General features: G+C 50.4%; 1 protein-coding gene across 9 annotated transcripts in view; it reads right to left on the reverse strand.

Moving 5' to 3' along the window:
- The window catches only part of IQSEC1 (IQ motif and Sec7 domain ArfGEF 1), a 387,620-nt gene that overhangs the window by 95,928 nt on the left and 276,344 nt on the right, over positions 1-15,348 (reverse strand). Inside the window, exon 1 of one of the 9 annotated variants that reach the window (XM_050781455.1) lies at positions 2,581-2,641. The exons of the other annotated variants lie outside the window; for them this stretch is intronic. The gene's annotated coding sequence lies outside the window, so the exon portion shown is untranslated. Of the gene's footprint in view, positions 1-2,580; positions 2,642-15,348 lie in introns of those variants that run through there. 9 annotated transcript variants of the gene reach the window in all.

Genomic DNA, 15,348 nt, shown 5'->3' on the forward strand with positions numbered 1-15,348 from the left:
CTCGAGAAACACCTCCTGATAGGAATGAGCAGCCCCCCACTCCCCACCCACCTAATTATGAGGGGCAGGGGGAGTGATGAGGGCTCTGGCCAACTCTCCTACCAGAGGCCAGATTCAGACTCCCTGACCAGCACAAAGGCAGCTCCAGCTTGCACAGCCCAGAGATGGGCAGTTTCCTACAAGAACAAAGGATGGCTGTGTTCTTGGCTGGGGACACTTAGGTGCTTAGGTCCACCCCCTATACCAATGGCTGAAACTGTGTGCAGGAAAGCTGGGGACACAAATGGTCCCAGTTCTTCTGGCGTGGCCTCGGCACTCCCCTCTGGACAATGGGGAAGGGAGCATGACTAAAACCAAGGGTGGTGGTATGGGGACAGCAGGCATGGGACAGGCAGGGCAGGGCAGGTTGGTCAGCGCAGTGGCTGGAAGGGCGGGCTGCCATGGCCCTTTAAGCAGCCTTGAAAGAGTGGCAACTCCAGTCACAAGACCCAAGATTACCTAATGTTTGCAAACCATGCAGGAGACAGTCCCCTGCAGAGGTGAGCACAGGCCCCCTCCCTTGTCCCTTCACTGCAGACACCTCTGAGGGGACACCGAGTCCTCTAAGCATTCCCCAGGAAGCAGCTCTCTCAGGATGACTGGGTTGCTGGAGAGCTGGGGACAGGGCCCCTCGGCTCTGAATATGCTGTGTGACCTTGGACATATCCCTGCCTCTCTCTGGCCTTCAGTTCTCCATCTCTAACACAGTGGGATGGCTCCGGGATGCTCCCTTCAGCACTGATGCTTAATGGCTGGGACGTGGGCATTGTGGCCACCCCAAGTCACCTCTTACTTTATCTTTTCCTGTGGGGGGTGGGGGGGGGGAGGAGGTGGCACAGCTAAGGCAGTTTCTCTTCTTTACCCTTAAACCTGGCTTCTGAGCTCTAATTGCACATGGCTTCAGCAGCCTGGCCATCTTGCCAACTGTAATGAGGAGCTCGGCATCATACTGGGAACAGGGGAGGGTGACCAGAAAGCCAATTCCTGTGTCACCTTAATTCAGAGTTGTTCAGAGGGGGCTGCATAGGCCAGTGTGTCTAGTGGAGCCTGACCACAAAATGGAACAGTGGCTCATCAAAGTGCACAACCAGACCCCTGCTCCCAGTCCAGGACAGGTCCCTCCCACCACAGATCACTGGGCATGCTCAGAGCAACACTCACAAAGCTGACCAGGCAGAGCCGACTGCTGTCCTTGTGAGCCTCATCTCCTGGACAGGGCCAGGGGGAAGGGACACCCACTGTCACCTTTCTGCTCCCTTTACTCCAGGAACAGATCAGCTGTGACAGTTGAGAGCTTGGCAATTTAAAGTGACAACTGCCTGACAGAAACATGGGAGGGGAAGTTCCCCAGGACTCTTAGGGGTGGGGAGAAACTTGACCCACCTCTGCCAACCCACCCTGCCCGCTTAGAGCCCAAGGGCAGGTGGTTTTGTAGCGGCAGGTAAGGGGGGGTGTCCCACACTCTAAGACCCTGGCCCAGGAGTGTCCCATCCTCAGCTGGCAGGTGGGACAGGTTTCCAACAACAACCCCCATTACACCTCATCCCCCTGCTGCCTCCTGCCCCCTATGGGTCAGGGTCCAGAGGTCGCCAAGGCTGTTCTGGTCCCCAAGACTGCTCCCTAAGCCAACTCTCCTGGGGGTCTGACCGGGAGAGCTCCCTCCACCCCAAGACTGAGAACCAGTCTCTTCCCCACGTGGTAATGGCAGGAGGGGCTGCCCAAGGTCACACGGGGTTGGGAGACAGGGACAGGGCCAGGTTGGACCCAGCCCTCCAGCCCTGCCAAAGCTTTTCCCTCCCTCCCCAAGCGCGTCCTTGTGGCTCCCAGCGAATTCCTGAGATGCCTCAACCTCCCGCCCGCGGCTCGGGACCCTGGACGCGGTGGCGGGATTTCTCCGCCTGGAGGCAGCAGCGGTGGTGGGGGCGGGGTGGGGGTGGGGAAGAGAAGCAGGGTAGTGCGGAGTCGGGGTCTGGGGAATGCTTGCCCGGCGACCCTCGGGGTCTGGATTCACGCACCCTCGCTTCGGGGAGGCAACCAACTGCATTGATGCGGAGATGGAGCACCCCGCCCCCCACCCGTCCCCCAAGATCGCGCCTTTAGCGTTCTCAAGGCTTCGGGATAAGCCATCTGCATAGCCGCGGAGGTTGGGGCTTCTGCGTCCTCACCGCTCCAGTCCCAGAGAGCGACACCGCAGAGCCCAGCTCAGAAAGCGCTGGCGCGCCCCGGCCCCCATTCCCGTGAGCTTGGCGGCCGCTGATCCCCAATCCCACAACCCGGTGCGAAGCCCGGTGCGGGCTTCGCAACTGCGGCCTCGCAACCCCCTCCTGAGCCCCGCTCCGCGAAGCTCGCCGCGATCCCCGCGCGCCCCAGCTTCCCGAGAGCCACCCGCGCGTCGGTGTAACCGCGGCCTTGGGGGCGGAGCTGCCGCCCAGGCCTCCCCGCGGAGGGCATTCCCGGCTGCAGCCCCAGCGACCCCCGCCCGGGGCCCCGCACCGCACCGCACCGGCCGCCGCGCGCGTCCCCCGCCGGCCCGCCTCCTACCTCGCGGGTCCGCCCGCAGCCGCCGAGCGCGCGCCGTCCCCGCGGCGGGCGCGGCCCCAGCGCGTCTGGTGGCCGGGCGCGGGGGGGCGGGGGCGGGCGCTCGGGAGCCAAAGCCGAAGCCCGATCCCACTGCCGCCGGCGGGGCGGCCTCCCAGCGCGCCGCCCTCCTGCCCACCCCACCGCCCGTGCGCCGTGACCTTGGCGGGTGGCCTCGCCGCGCCTAGCCTCAGTTTCCCCCCTCGGAAGGTGTGTGTGCGTGCGCGGCTGTGCTGGGGGGCGGGGAGGACGGTGCCGCCCCGGCCGCCGACGTCACCCGAGCCTGGGCGAGTGGAGGGCGCTCAGGTCGGTGCAGCCGCTTTTGCGGATGGACCCGGAGAGCGGGATACGCAGAGTCCAGGCGCGGAGCAGGGGGCACTGCGACCCCCGGCATTTCCCTCAGACCACTCCAGACCCCCAATAAACAGCGAGCAAACGCACCTCAGGCCAAGTCCCCCGGGTCCTCCCAGGGAGAGCTGCAGCCTCGGCCAACAACGCCCCACCCCCGCTGCCGTCCCCAGTTCTCAGATGGGAACACTGAGGCCCAGAGCAGGGAAGCCACTGGCCCAGAGGCGCACAGCTGCACCATGCTCCTCTGCGTCCCCTCCAAGACACGCGCTCCTGACTGTTCGGGGACGGGGTGGGGACCTGGGTCTGCCGGTGCCGCCCCCATCCCGCAGCCGACCTCGACTTGGATGCTGGGACGGGGCCTGGTGGTCTGGCGACTGTTACAGAGAATGGGGTGCGCACAATCGGAAGGGAGCCCAAAGACGGGGAAGAAGTGGCGCAGATAGCAGAGGCTGGGCCTGGAAGGGATAGGGGCGGGAGCGCGCCCGCAGGAGTGCACCTAAGGAGAAAGCGAGTGCCCTGCTGGGCGGGTCGCAGAGCAGAGGTGCTCCGGCAGCCCTGAACGCCGGGCCGGGAGCGGCGGCCTCTCCCCGGCAGCCGGAACCCCGCCGGTCTGGACCACGGGCGTCAGGCTGCGGGCTGCGATTGGGATGAGGCGCCCCCTGGTGCCTGGAGGCGGCGAGACCGGAGACCGGAGGGACGGGGCAGCCAGGGCCCAGCCAGAGAAGCTGGGCGAGTGATGTCATGAGTCAGGAGACCTGGCTCTGTGGGTCCTGCCACCAGGGGCTGTGTGACCTCTGGCAAGACGTTTCCCCCTCTGGACTTCTGGGAGGAAAGGACAGAAGGAGGGACCCTGGTTTTTACCTCTTACATCTCATGACCCTGGACATCCGGGCCAGGTGAGAGTGGGCAAATGGATCCAGAAAGGCACAGGTGGATCAGAAGTGAGATGTAGGCACTGTTCAGCACTGGAGGAGGATTATTCATTTACTTGAGGCAGAAACTAGTATCTCAATTTTACAGACAAGGACACTGAGGCAGAGAGGTAAAGTCATCTGCCCACATTCACACAGCTGCTAAGGGGTGACCTGGGATTTGAACACCCACCTGCGAAGCTGTAGAGTCTAAGCAGTGTGCCTGACTGCCCCACTCGCCACTCTTGCAGAATTTATTGAGCATCTAAGTTGTCCCTAGAATGCCCAAGGCACTGGTGACAGAGACGAATAAGGAATGGCCCAGCTCCTGGTGGGTCTTCCTGCTTGGTGGCAAGAGCCCATGGCTTCTTATCAGTGCTCACAGCCAACTGGACAGTGGATCCCCTGGGGATGGGCTTGTGGGCTGAAATGTGAGTCCCATCCCCACTGCATATTCTACTCTTCCATATTATTGGAGGTTTAAACAATATTTTTAAGGGCTAGGCGTGGTGGCTCATGCCTGTAATTCCAGTGCTTTGGGAGGCTGAGGTGGAAGGATCACTTGAAGCCAAGAGTTTGAGGCTAGCCTGGGCAACATAGTGAGACTCCATCTCAAAAATAAATTAACCAGACATGGTAATGCACACCTGTGGTTCCACCTACTCGGGAGGCTCAGGCAAGAGGAATGCTTAAGCCCAGGAGTTCAAGGTTATTATGAGCTATCAGTGCACCACTGCACTCCAGCCTGGGTGACAGAGCAAGCCTTTTCTCTTAAAAACACTTTTTTTTTTTTTTTAAGGGCAGTTAAGGGAAGATAAGATGCTTATAGTTTTAATAGTTTAAAAACACAGTCCCTGAGAAGCCATATTCTTTTGTTATCAGTGCCAGGAGTAGGTCACCTGGCTGGTTGGAAGGCAGGTGAGGAAGTGAGAATGACAAAAGTTTCAGAATCTGATGGACCTGGGCAAGTCCCACGACTTTTCTGAGGCTCATTTGAACTCATCCTTAAAATGGAACTGAAGCTAAAAATTCCCACCCTGTCTTGCTTCAAAGGCTGCTATGAGAATTAACTATGATAATGTGTGGAAAGCCTGCACAAAATGCACTGTGTAAATATTTTCATTCCCAGGAGCCGTGAAGGAAGATGTCGAACATTTAACTGCATATAAATTAAAACTATGTAAATGGAATTAAAATACCATAAACAAAGTAAAAAAGACAAATGGTAAACTGAAAAAAAATGTCTGCAGCACATATGACAGAATTTAATTGAGGAAAATGAGATGAAAGTTAATTTCCCTAATACATAAACAGGCCTTTCAAATTGATAGGAAAAAGATGACTAACTCATTAGGAAAAAGAGCAAAGGATATGAACAAGCAGCTATGGAAAGATCTTCAATCTCACTTGTAATTAAATGTATATTAAAGACATACAAATCAAAGCACAACATGGTTGCCATTTTTTATCTACCAAGTTGGCAAAAACGAACAAGTTTGCTAATACTTTTGCTGCAAAAGGTGGGAAGAAATGATCACTCTCAAAAATGCTGTAGAGTGATGTGCCAGATGGTGCAACCAATCGGGAAGGGTATGGCGAAGCTACTATAGCACGCTAATATAAAAATGCAAGGACAGACAACACAGCACTGTGTGTACCAGTAAACAATGAAAGAAAAGAGCCGCCTTCAGTCCAGCAGTAGGAGAGGGAGTAACTTCAATAAGATACCCATTGCTGGGACTTTGTCCTAGGATGGACAGATCTCCAGGTCATATTTCTAGTGAAAAATTCAAGGAACAGAAGACTGTACATCATGATCCCTTTTGTGTACAACTTAAAAGGCTCTCTGTAGATGTGTGTGGGAATTTCCTAATTTTCCCAAAGGACACAAACATGCCGAAACAAAGAAACTCTTATTGATGGACACCTTTTGGGAGGACTGAGGGGTGCATGGAATGGATATGTGAGGCGCTTTTACTTTTCATTGTATATTTTTTTGTATTAATTGATTTTTAAAAGGTCAACAGGGGTTATCTGGACACAAGCTCATGGGCCAATTGAAGTTTCTTCTTGACATGTCTTTAATAAACAATCAGGTTTGCAGCACTTAATGATGGGGATACATTCTGAGAAATGTGTCCTTAGGTGATTTCATCATTGTGAAACTTCATAGAGTGGCCTTACACAACCTAGATGGCACAGCCTACTATACACCTAGGCTATATGGTATGGCCTAGTCCTCCTAGGCTACAAAGCTGTTCAGCATGTGACTGTACTGAACACTGCAGGCAACTAGTCACAATTATTCCCTTGGTTTCCTCCATATATAGTTATTCCAAATCAATAAGAAAAAACGTGAACAACTCAAAATGAAAATGTCCAATTAATTTGTCCAGGTAGTAGATATTTGTGTATCTAAACATAACTTAACATATAAAAGGTACAGTAAAAATATTGTATTATCATCTTATGGGACCACCATCATGTATATGTGATGTGTCATTGACCAAAATGTCATAATGCACATTACTATAAATGTTTTTAAAGTGAATAAAAATTATTGAATTATTCTTGTTCCTTAAAGCCTACCAGTGAGGGACTTGTTAAACAGATTATAATTAAGACACATCCATATGATGAAAACCTATGTAGCCATCAAAAAGAATGTGGCAGCTCTAGGGCCAGGCACAGTGGCTCATACCTGTAATTCCAGCACTTTGGGAGGCCAAGGCAGGTGGATCACTTGAGGCTAGGAGTTCAAGACCAGCCTAGGCAACATGGTGAAACCCTATCTCTACTAAAAAATAGAAAAATTAGCTGGGTATGGTGGCATGCGCCTGTAATTCTAGCTACTTAGGAGGCTGAACTGGGAGGATCACCTGAGCCAGGGGAGACTGAGGTTGCACTAAGCTGTGATCACTCCACCGCACTCCAGCCTGGGTGACAGAGTGAGACCCTGCCTCAAAAAACCAAACAACAAAACAAGACGAAAACAACAACAAAAAAGTGGCATTTCTACATGGACTGATACGATAAGGAACAATCCCCAAGATATTTTGGTAGATGCAATAAAGGGTGTAGGGTGTGTTACTTTTTATGTGAGAAAGAGGGAGTAAGCCAGGTGTGGTAACTCTTGCCTGTAATCCCAGCTGCTCAGGACGATGAAGTGGGAGGATCACTTGAGGTCAAGAGTTCAAGAGCAGCCTGGGTTAATGTAGCAAGACTCCCTCTTAAAAAAATTTTTTTAAAATAAAAATAAAAATCTGGTAGTAAAAAAAAGAGGGGGTATAGAATGTCTGCTGGTACCTGCATATGTTGTCTCTGACAAGGATGCTTAAGAAACTGGTACATGGTTTCGCCATGTTACCATGCCCTGGGGAAGGTTCTGGGTGATGACCGCAGGGGAACTGTAGAGACAGTGGGGATGGAGAGCTGCCTGCTACACTTCCTGCTTTGCAGGCAGCTAAAAAGTTGGGGGAGGGGGGCAGGATCAAGGCCAAGGCTGATCTCTGGGTAGGTTGAGTGTTTTTGTTTCCCAACATGAAGCTTTGTCCCCCTAGACGTCTTCGTGCCCTGGGGGATGGAGTGGAAAGGAGACTGGCTTTTCACTGAAATGTTTCATTTAAGTATTTTTTGCACGTATTACTATATGCATGTGTTACTGTTTGTAAAAGATTATGTTTAAAAGTAATTTCTGAGCGGGGAACTGAGAAGCCTGATTTCTAGAGCCTGCTGTGCCACTCAGGATGACTCCCTATGTGACTTCAGGAAGGCAGGTGTCCCTTCTGAGCCTCAAGGTCCCCTCTATCAAGAAGCATAAGACAAGTGCTAAGACTCCTTACAGCTCTGATGCCATACCAGCTCCAGAGCCTTCTCCCTGGAAGAGCCACCTAGATATGGAATGGCTGCTGGAGAGGTAGGGACTCCCTGTCCTTGGGCTCATGGGAGCAGGGCTGAGGGTAAGCTGCCTTGCATGACTTCTAAAATCCCTGCCAGCTCGGCAGTGTGCTGTTCCTTCTTCATTCTCCCATTCCCAGTGCCCTGCCTGGAAACTCTTAGTTCATATTTCCTCTATTGGTTACCCCGGCAATGGTCTCGTCTGTCTGGGTTGGAGGTCAGTCCTGTGGTGTGGGGACAGATGACACAGCACTGGCACTCACGTGGGGCGGGGATGTCTAGGGGAACAAAGAGTCATGTCGGGAAACAAAACCACTCACCCCACCCAGAGATTAGCCTTGGCCTCCATCCTGCCCCCCCACTTTATAGCTGTCCACAAAGCAGGAAGTGTAGCAGGCAACTCTCAGTCCCCATTGTCTCTGCAGTTCACCATCGGTCATCACCCAGAACCTTCTGTGACTCCCTACTGCCCACCAAACCAGGTAGACACTCTTCAGGGGACATTCAAGCTCCTGTACTTTCTGGACTCAATTTGTCCCTTCTAGCTCTTCACTCTGTCCATTATTGTCCCTTATCAAAGCAATTTTCAATCATACACATTCAATCCTATCCCTTCCCTGCTCTAAACACTTCTGTAGCTCCTATGACCTGTGTAATAAAGTCCAAGCTCCTTAGGAACTAGCATTGGCCTCCCTGCTCAGCTCTATCTTCAGCTATGTCTCTCAAAATTAGGCTAAACTTTATGCTTTTCAAGCACACTGTACTATTTCATATCAATGAGTATTAGCACATACTATTCCCTTGGTTTCCTCCATATATAAAGAGCTATTCCAAATCAATAAAAAAACATGAACAACTCAAATAAAAATGTCCAATCAATTTGACCAGGTAGTTCAGTGAAAAAGAAATACAAATGGCCTGTAAACATTCAAAAAGATGTACAACCTTACACAGAAACACAAATCATACTGATGAGATTATCATTTTCATCCATCAAATGGGCAAAAATTCCTAGAATGCTCATGTCTCTTTGTATATTAGCTAAAGTCCAAACTTATCCTTTAAATCCAGCTCTAAAAATGTCACCTCCTCTAGACATCATCTTCTTGGCTCCCACAGTGTCCTGTACATCTTGAGAGAGTGGGGCCAGGCACAGAGCAGAAATTCTATAAATGTTAGCTATTATTAATAAAAATAACAGCTACCACACTCTTCTGTGGTCATCAGCTAATGGTTCTGTCCACCTGCCCGGAAGGTTTCTGAAAGCAGGAATGGAGTCTGCTTCATCACTGCTTTTCTAGGACCAACACAGGGCCTGCTGTGCCCACAACACAGAGCTGTGCCCTGTAAGCAGACAGGTGATGGGAACAGGTGAGGTATATGCGGCAGAGGGAAGGCTGGAGTCAGGAGCCGGCCCTCAAAGGCTGCTCTGCTGGGGAGAGTAGGCACTGTGGAGGGGAGGGCTAGAAGGAGGGCCAGGTAGTGGGCACAGCCCCAGGCTTGCAATAAACACAACTTCCATGAACTGGTACCCACTTCGTGTCAGATAGCACTGTGCCAGATACTTTATCCAAACTATCTCTATTCCTGCAGATTCTTTGAGATGGGTGGTGTGTCCTCCATTTTACAGGTGAGAAAACAGAGGCTCAGGAAGGGGGAGTAGCTTACCCACGTGAGTCTTTTTTTTTTTTTTTTTTTCTTTTTGAGACAGAGGCATGTGCTGTCACCCAGGCTGGAGTACAGTGGCTCGACTTTGGCTCACTGCAACCTCTGCCTCCTGGGCTCAAGCAATTCTCCTGCCTCAGGCCTCCCAAGTAGCTGGGATTACAGGTGCTTGCCACAATGCCCAGCTTATTTTTTTTTTTAATTTTTAGTAGAGATGGGGTTTCGCCATGTTGGCCAGGCTGGTCTCGAAGTCCTGGCTTCAAGTGATCCGCCCACCTCAGCCTCCCAAAGTGTTGGGATTACAGGCATGAGCCACCATGCCCGATCCTAAGTGAGTTCTTATCATTACCCCACACTGCCTGTGCTGGCTTGTGGGCACTTGATAGATGCATGGGAGGTTGGACATTTCATGCTCCCTATTTGGAACTCTACCCTTCCATCTGAGAAATGGCTCTATATTAGGGGCTTCTCAAATTGAAGAACTGATGGACCTCTAAGAATATGGTTCCTGAGCTCCATCAGGCCCCACTTTAAGAAACACTGCATCCAATGGTAAACACTGCTACACTGGAAGGTCCTGTGATGACCACATGTTCATAAAGAAAAGGCAGCCACGGACATCAGGCAACAGAGCTCAGTTGGTAGAAGGTCGTCCAGATGACCTGGAGCATGCTTTTGTTAAAATGGGGGAGGAGTTTTCGTCTTCACAAAAATGATGTTTAAAAATGTATTGTCTTGGCCTTAGCTGGAATGGTCAAAAATAATAATAAATAATAAAAATTTATTGTCAAATGATTTTTGACAAGGTGCCAAGACAATTCATTGGAAACAATCATTTCTTTAACAAGGAGTGCTGGTTGAGTGCGATGGCTCACTCCTGCAATCCCAGCACGTTAGGAGGCCGAGGTGGGCGGGTCACCTGAGGTCAGGAGTTCCAGACCAGTCTGGCCAACAGGGTGAAAACCCATCGCTACTAAAAATATAAAAATCAGCCAGGCGTGGTGGTGTGCATCTGTAATCTCAGCTACTCGGGAGGCTGAGGCAGGAGAATCGCTTGAACCTGGGGGCAGGGTGAGGGGTGGCGGAGGTTGCAGTGAGCTGAGATCTTGGCACTGCAGTCTAGCCTGGGTGGCAAAACAAGACTCAGTCTGGAAAAAAAGCAAACAAACAACAACAAAAAAACAAGTGCTGAGACAACTGACTATTTATACACAAAAGGATACATTTGGGTCCATGCTTTCCACCATACACAAAAATTAACTCAAATTGATCAAAGACCTAAATGAAAGAGTTAAAACTATAAAACTCTTTTTTTTTTTTTTTTTTGAGACGGAGTCTCGCTCTGTGGCCCAGGCTGGAGTGCAGTGGCCAGATCTCAGCTCACTGCAAGCTCCGCCTCCCGGGTTCACGCCATTCTCCTGCCTCAGCCTCCCGAGCAGGTGGGACTACAGGCGCCCGCCACCGCGCCCGGCTAATTTTTTGTATTTTTAGTAGAGACAGGGTTTCACTATGGTCTTGATCTCCTGACCTCGTGATCTGCCCGCCTCAGCCTCCCAAAGTGCTGGGATTACAGGTGTGAGCCACCGCGCCCGGCCAAAACTATAAAACTCTTAAGACAAAAACATAAGAATAAATCTTTGTGACCTTGGGTTATACAGTGATTTCTTAGATACAACACCAAAAGCATAAGTAAGAGAATTAAAAATTCATAAACTGGACTTCATGAAAATTAAAAACTTGCACTTCAAAAGACACCATATCAAGAAAGTGAAAAGATAAGGCTCTGCATAGGCTCATGCCTGTAATCCCAGCACTTTGGGAGGCAGAGGCAGAAGGACTGCCTGAGCCCAGGAGTTCGAGGCTGTAGGGAGCCATGATCACGCCATTGTACTCCAGCCTGAGTGAGTGAGTGAGACCTGATCTCCAAAAAAAAAAAAAAGAACTGAGAAACTGAGAAAATTATATAACTGATACTGGAACCTGTATGTAGAGTATGCAAAGAACTCATGACTCAATAACAAGGAGACAATACAATTTTTAAATGGGTAAAAGGTTTGAATACACATTTCATCAAAGGAGACATATGAATGGCCAATGAGCACATGAAAAGATGTTCCACATCAAAGAAATGCAAATCAAAACCACAATGAGATATGACTTCCCACCCACTAGGACAGCTAGAAGCAAAAAGCCAGACAGTAAAAAATGTGGGACAGGATGTGGAGAAATGGAAACCCTCGCACACCACTGGTAAGAATACAAAAAGATGCAGCCACTTTGGAAAACAGTTTGGCCATTTCCTAAAAGGTTAAACAGAGAGTTACTATATGACCCAGCAATTCCACTTCTAGGTATCCACTAAAGAGAAATGAAAACATATGTCCACATCAAATCTTGTATGCAAATATCCATAGTAGTAGTATTTATAATAGCCAAAAAGTAGAAATGACCCACATGTCCATCAACCAGGGAATGGATAAACTACAGTGTATCCATACAATGGAATGTTATTATTCAGCAGTAAAAAGGAATGAAGGGCCAGGCACAGCAGCTCATGCCCAACACTTGGGATGCTGAGGTGGGAGTGTCACATGAGGCCAGGAGTTCAAGACCAGCCTGGGCAACAAAGTGAGACCCTGTCTCTACAAAAAAAAAAAAAAAAAAAAAGGAATGAGGTACTGATACATTCTACAACATGGATGAACCTTGAAAAACCTCACGCTAAGTGAACAAAGCTAGACACAAAAGGACACATGTTGTATGATTCCAAAAGGATATGAAATGCTCAGAAAGACATATCTAAGGAGACAAAAAGTAGTTGTTGAGGACTTGGGATGGCACAAGGGAGTGAGGGAAAATGGGTATGTGGTTTATTTTCAGGGTCATGGAAATGATTAGAAATAAAATTGTGGTGATGGTTACAGGATTCTGTAAATATAGTAATAATAACCGAATTGTACACTTAAAATGAGTGAATTTCATAGCGTAAAGTATCCCTCAATAAAGCTTTAAGAAAACACGTGATGACTACATGTAACACAAGATCCTAGATTGGGAGGCAAACTTGGTAAAAAGGACATTATTGGGACAACAGGTGAAATGTGACTTTTAAGTTAGTTGTATATGAGATCCTAGTATCATGTCCATGTTAAACTTCCTGAATTTGGCTACTGGACCATGGTTGTTTAAGAGAATGTCCTTGTCCTTAGTAATTATGTGCTGGAACATTATTTAGGGGTGAAAGTTACACGTGGCATGTTTGCAGTGATGTCTCAAATGCTTCTAAGGGGAAAAATGGTTTTTAAGAGAAAGCAAAATTTGGTGGAATGTTATTAGTGGTGAGTTTGGGTTAAAAGTACATGGGAGAATTTTATTTTGTATTATTGTTGTAACTCTTCTTTAAGATTGAAATCACTTCAAAATAACTTACAACTCTTAAAGAATCCACACATTAAAAAAATTATTGTTTGGACCTTGAGGAAATCTATGAACCCTGAATGGAGAAAAAGCCCTGAGCTAGTTGAGAACAGAGTTCCTAGAGAGGGTGCCCCTGCTCATCATGTCTGTTGCACCCCAAAGAGAAGACACAGCCAGAGCCAGAGGGCAGGGTAAGAACACGTGTCTGTATATGCCATAGCTTGCATTCATTCAGTCATTTACCCAACGAATATTTCCTGGGTGCCACCATGTGCAAGGGGAATCGGCTGTGAAGCAGACACAGTCAAATCCCTGCCCTCAGGTGTTGAGATGCAGCTGGGGGTCAGGGTAGCGCTCAGCAGGAGGGAGAACCCAATGTGGAAACCCCTCAGCCAAACCCAGGCCCCAGCCTCCCACCAGATCTGGAGCCTTGGAGGGCAGGGATTTGTGTCTGAATCACCTCTGTGCACTCTCCCTGCCTCCCTCCTCCCTCTCCTTGGATTATAAGGAAGTCAAATTCTGCCTCCACACAGCAAAGAGCTTTTGACCGTTGGGGCCCACAGGCCTCGAGAGGCCCAGAGCGGGGACAGGGCATCTATGCAGGGACACTTTCCACCAGCAAAGCTCAGAACAGAATCAGCAAGAGTGGGTGGGAGGGAGGGTGGCTGGGGGCTGTCCAGGTGAAGGACTGCAGGGATGGGGGGAAGCAATATCAAGGTGGGAGACTAATTCACCTCCCACCAAAAACCTGGCATCAGGCCAGCCACAGTGCTGGCCACGCAAATATCCACAAGGTAGCCTCTACCTCCACCACTAAGCCCTTGACTCCTGGGGCTGCTCAGGGACTCCAGCTCCTAGAGGTTACACGGATTCCCAAGCTGGGAACCCCTGAATTATTTTAGGGGATCTCTCATCCCATATGTGCAGCTAACACTGCTGGTAGACCAAACAAATACTATGTTTCACACATGAACATCTTTCAAACCAAAATAGAAGCTGCTTTGATAAATAAAATTCACAGACTCCAAAGTCATCTAAAAATTGGTTCTTAACAGCTTCCTGTCATCCTGTAGTTTTTCAATCTTGGATATTAACCCTTGTGCGTGGGGGGTGTGCATGGCATGGGGGCAGGCGGTGTCTCATAATTTCTGATGATAAACAGGTCTCTTCCCTTTACTGGAAAAGCCCGGGAGTGCAAATGGAGTCCCCATACTTCATGGTGTGGGGGAAGGATCAGAGGATGAGACTTGTATTGCTGGACCTCAGCTGGAGACTGCAGCCCAGGGCTCCCTGCTCTGCAGGGCTCTGGAAGATGAGGGGATTTGGGGGCCCGCAGTCAGGCACCCAGTGTTACTAGCCTGCCTGCCCCCAGCAGACCAGCAGTCCCCTAGGGCAGCAGCTGGGCCAAAGCTGAGTCTCTCGGGAGTCCTGGGCAGTCAGCATGTAGCTGGGTGACCATGGAAGCAGGCAGGCAGGAGGGGCCTGGACAAGGCGACTGACATTCACAGCAGGCTGGGCTGGCTGAGGGCTTTGAGCCCGGCTCTCTACCTGCTAGCTGTGTGGCCACTGGGCACTCAGGATGTGGCTAGGGCGATGGAGACTGAGTTTTTCATTTTGTGAATTTTAATCAGCAAACATTTAAATAGCCACCTATAGCTAGTGGCTACTGTTCTGGGCAGCCTGGCTCTAGAGGCTTTGTAGGGATGGGGAATGGAAATGGCCCTGAAGGTGAGCCAGCCAGCTTAGCTCCCCCTCCCTTCTCAGCAAGGATTTGAGGGTCCCCCTTGCAGGGTGAAGGCCGCAGTGTCTGGACAAGCCTCAGCTCCCTTCCTGGTCCGGCCCAGGCATTTGCACACATCACAGCACACAGAGTGCCACTGCCCGGGGCAGTGCACACAAAACCAGGTACTCTGTCCGATACGAGCAACTTAAGGGCTCTTCAAGGGGAATTTTAAGACAGTAACTTTTTGACTTTGTATATAATGACTAGAGCTTACTCCCCTCACCCCAACCTGTGTGAAATAACAGCCCAGCAAAATCCTAATGATACATACCCTGTGATTGCCAAATATGACCACAAATTCCTCCCATCCTAGTACCCAGGCCTCTCCGAGGTGCGACGTGTCCCCCTCCTCCCACCGGAGCGGGAGGCTACTTCCCCTCTCCTTGGACATATGACTTTCCTTTCAGGAGAAGGTGGCATTGGTGATGGCTGTGCCTCAAGAGGCTTCGCGGCTTCTGGTCCACTCTGGGAGGGCAGCCTCAGATGCCATGTGTAGAAGGTGTGATTGGGGTACATGGAGGGAACTGAAGGGATCCCGATGTCAGAGGCTTGTCTGCCATTGTGGGGGCCATGTGGAGGGAACTAAGGGGACCCCCATGTGAGGAGGTTGGTCTACCACTGTAGTGGGGGCACATGGAGGAGCCCGGGGGCACCTGGAGGGGCCTGAGCTGCCTGGCTGACAGCCAGCATCCACTGGCAGACATGGGA

This window comes from Macaca thibetana, chromosome 2, assembly GCF_024542745.1.
Source record: "Macaca thibetana thibetana isolate TM-01 chromosome 2, ASM2454274v1, whole genome shotgun sequence".
In the NCBI taxonomy this organism is placed as follows: Eukaryota; Metazoa; Chordata; class Mammalia; order Primates; family Cercopithecidae; genus Macaca; species Macaca thibetana.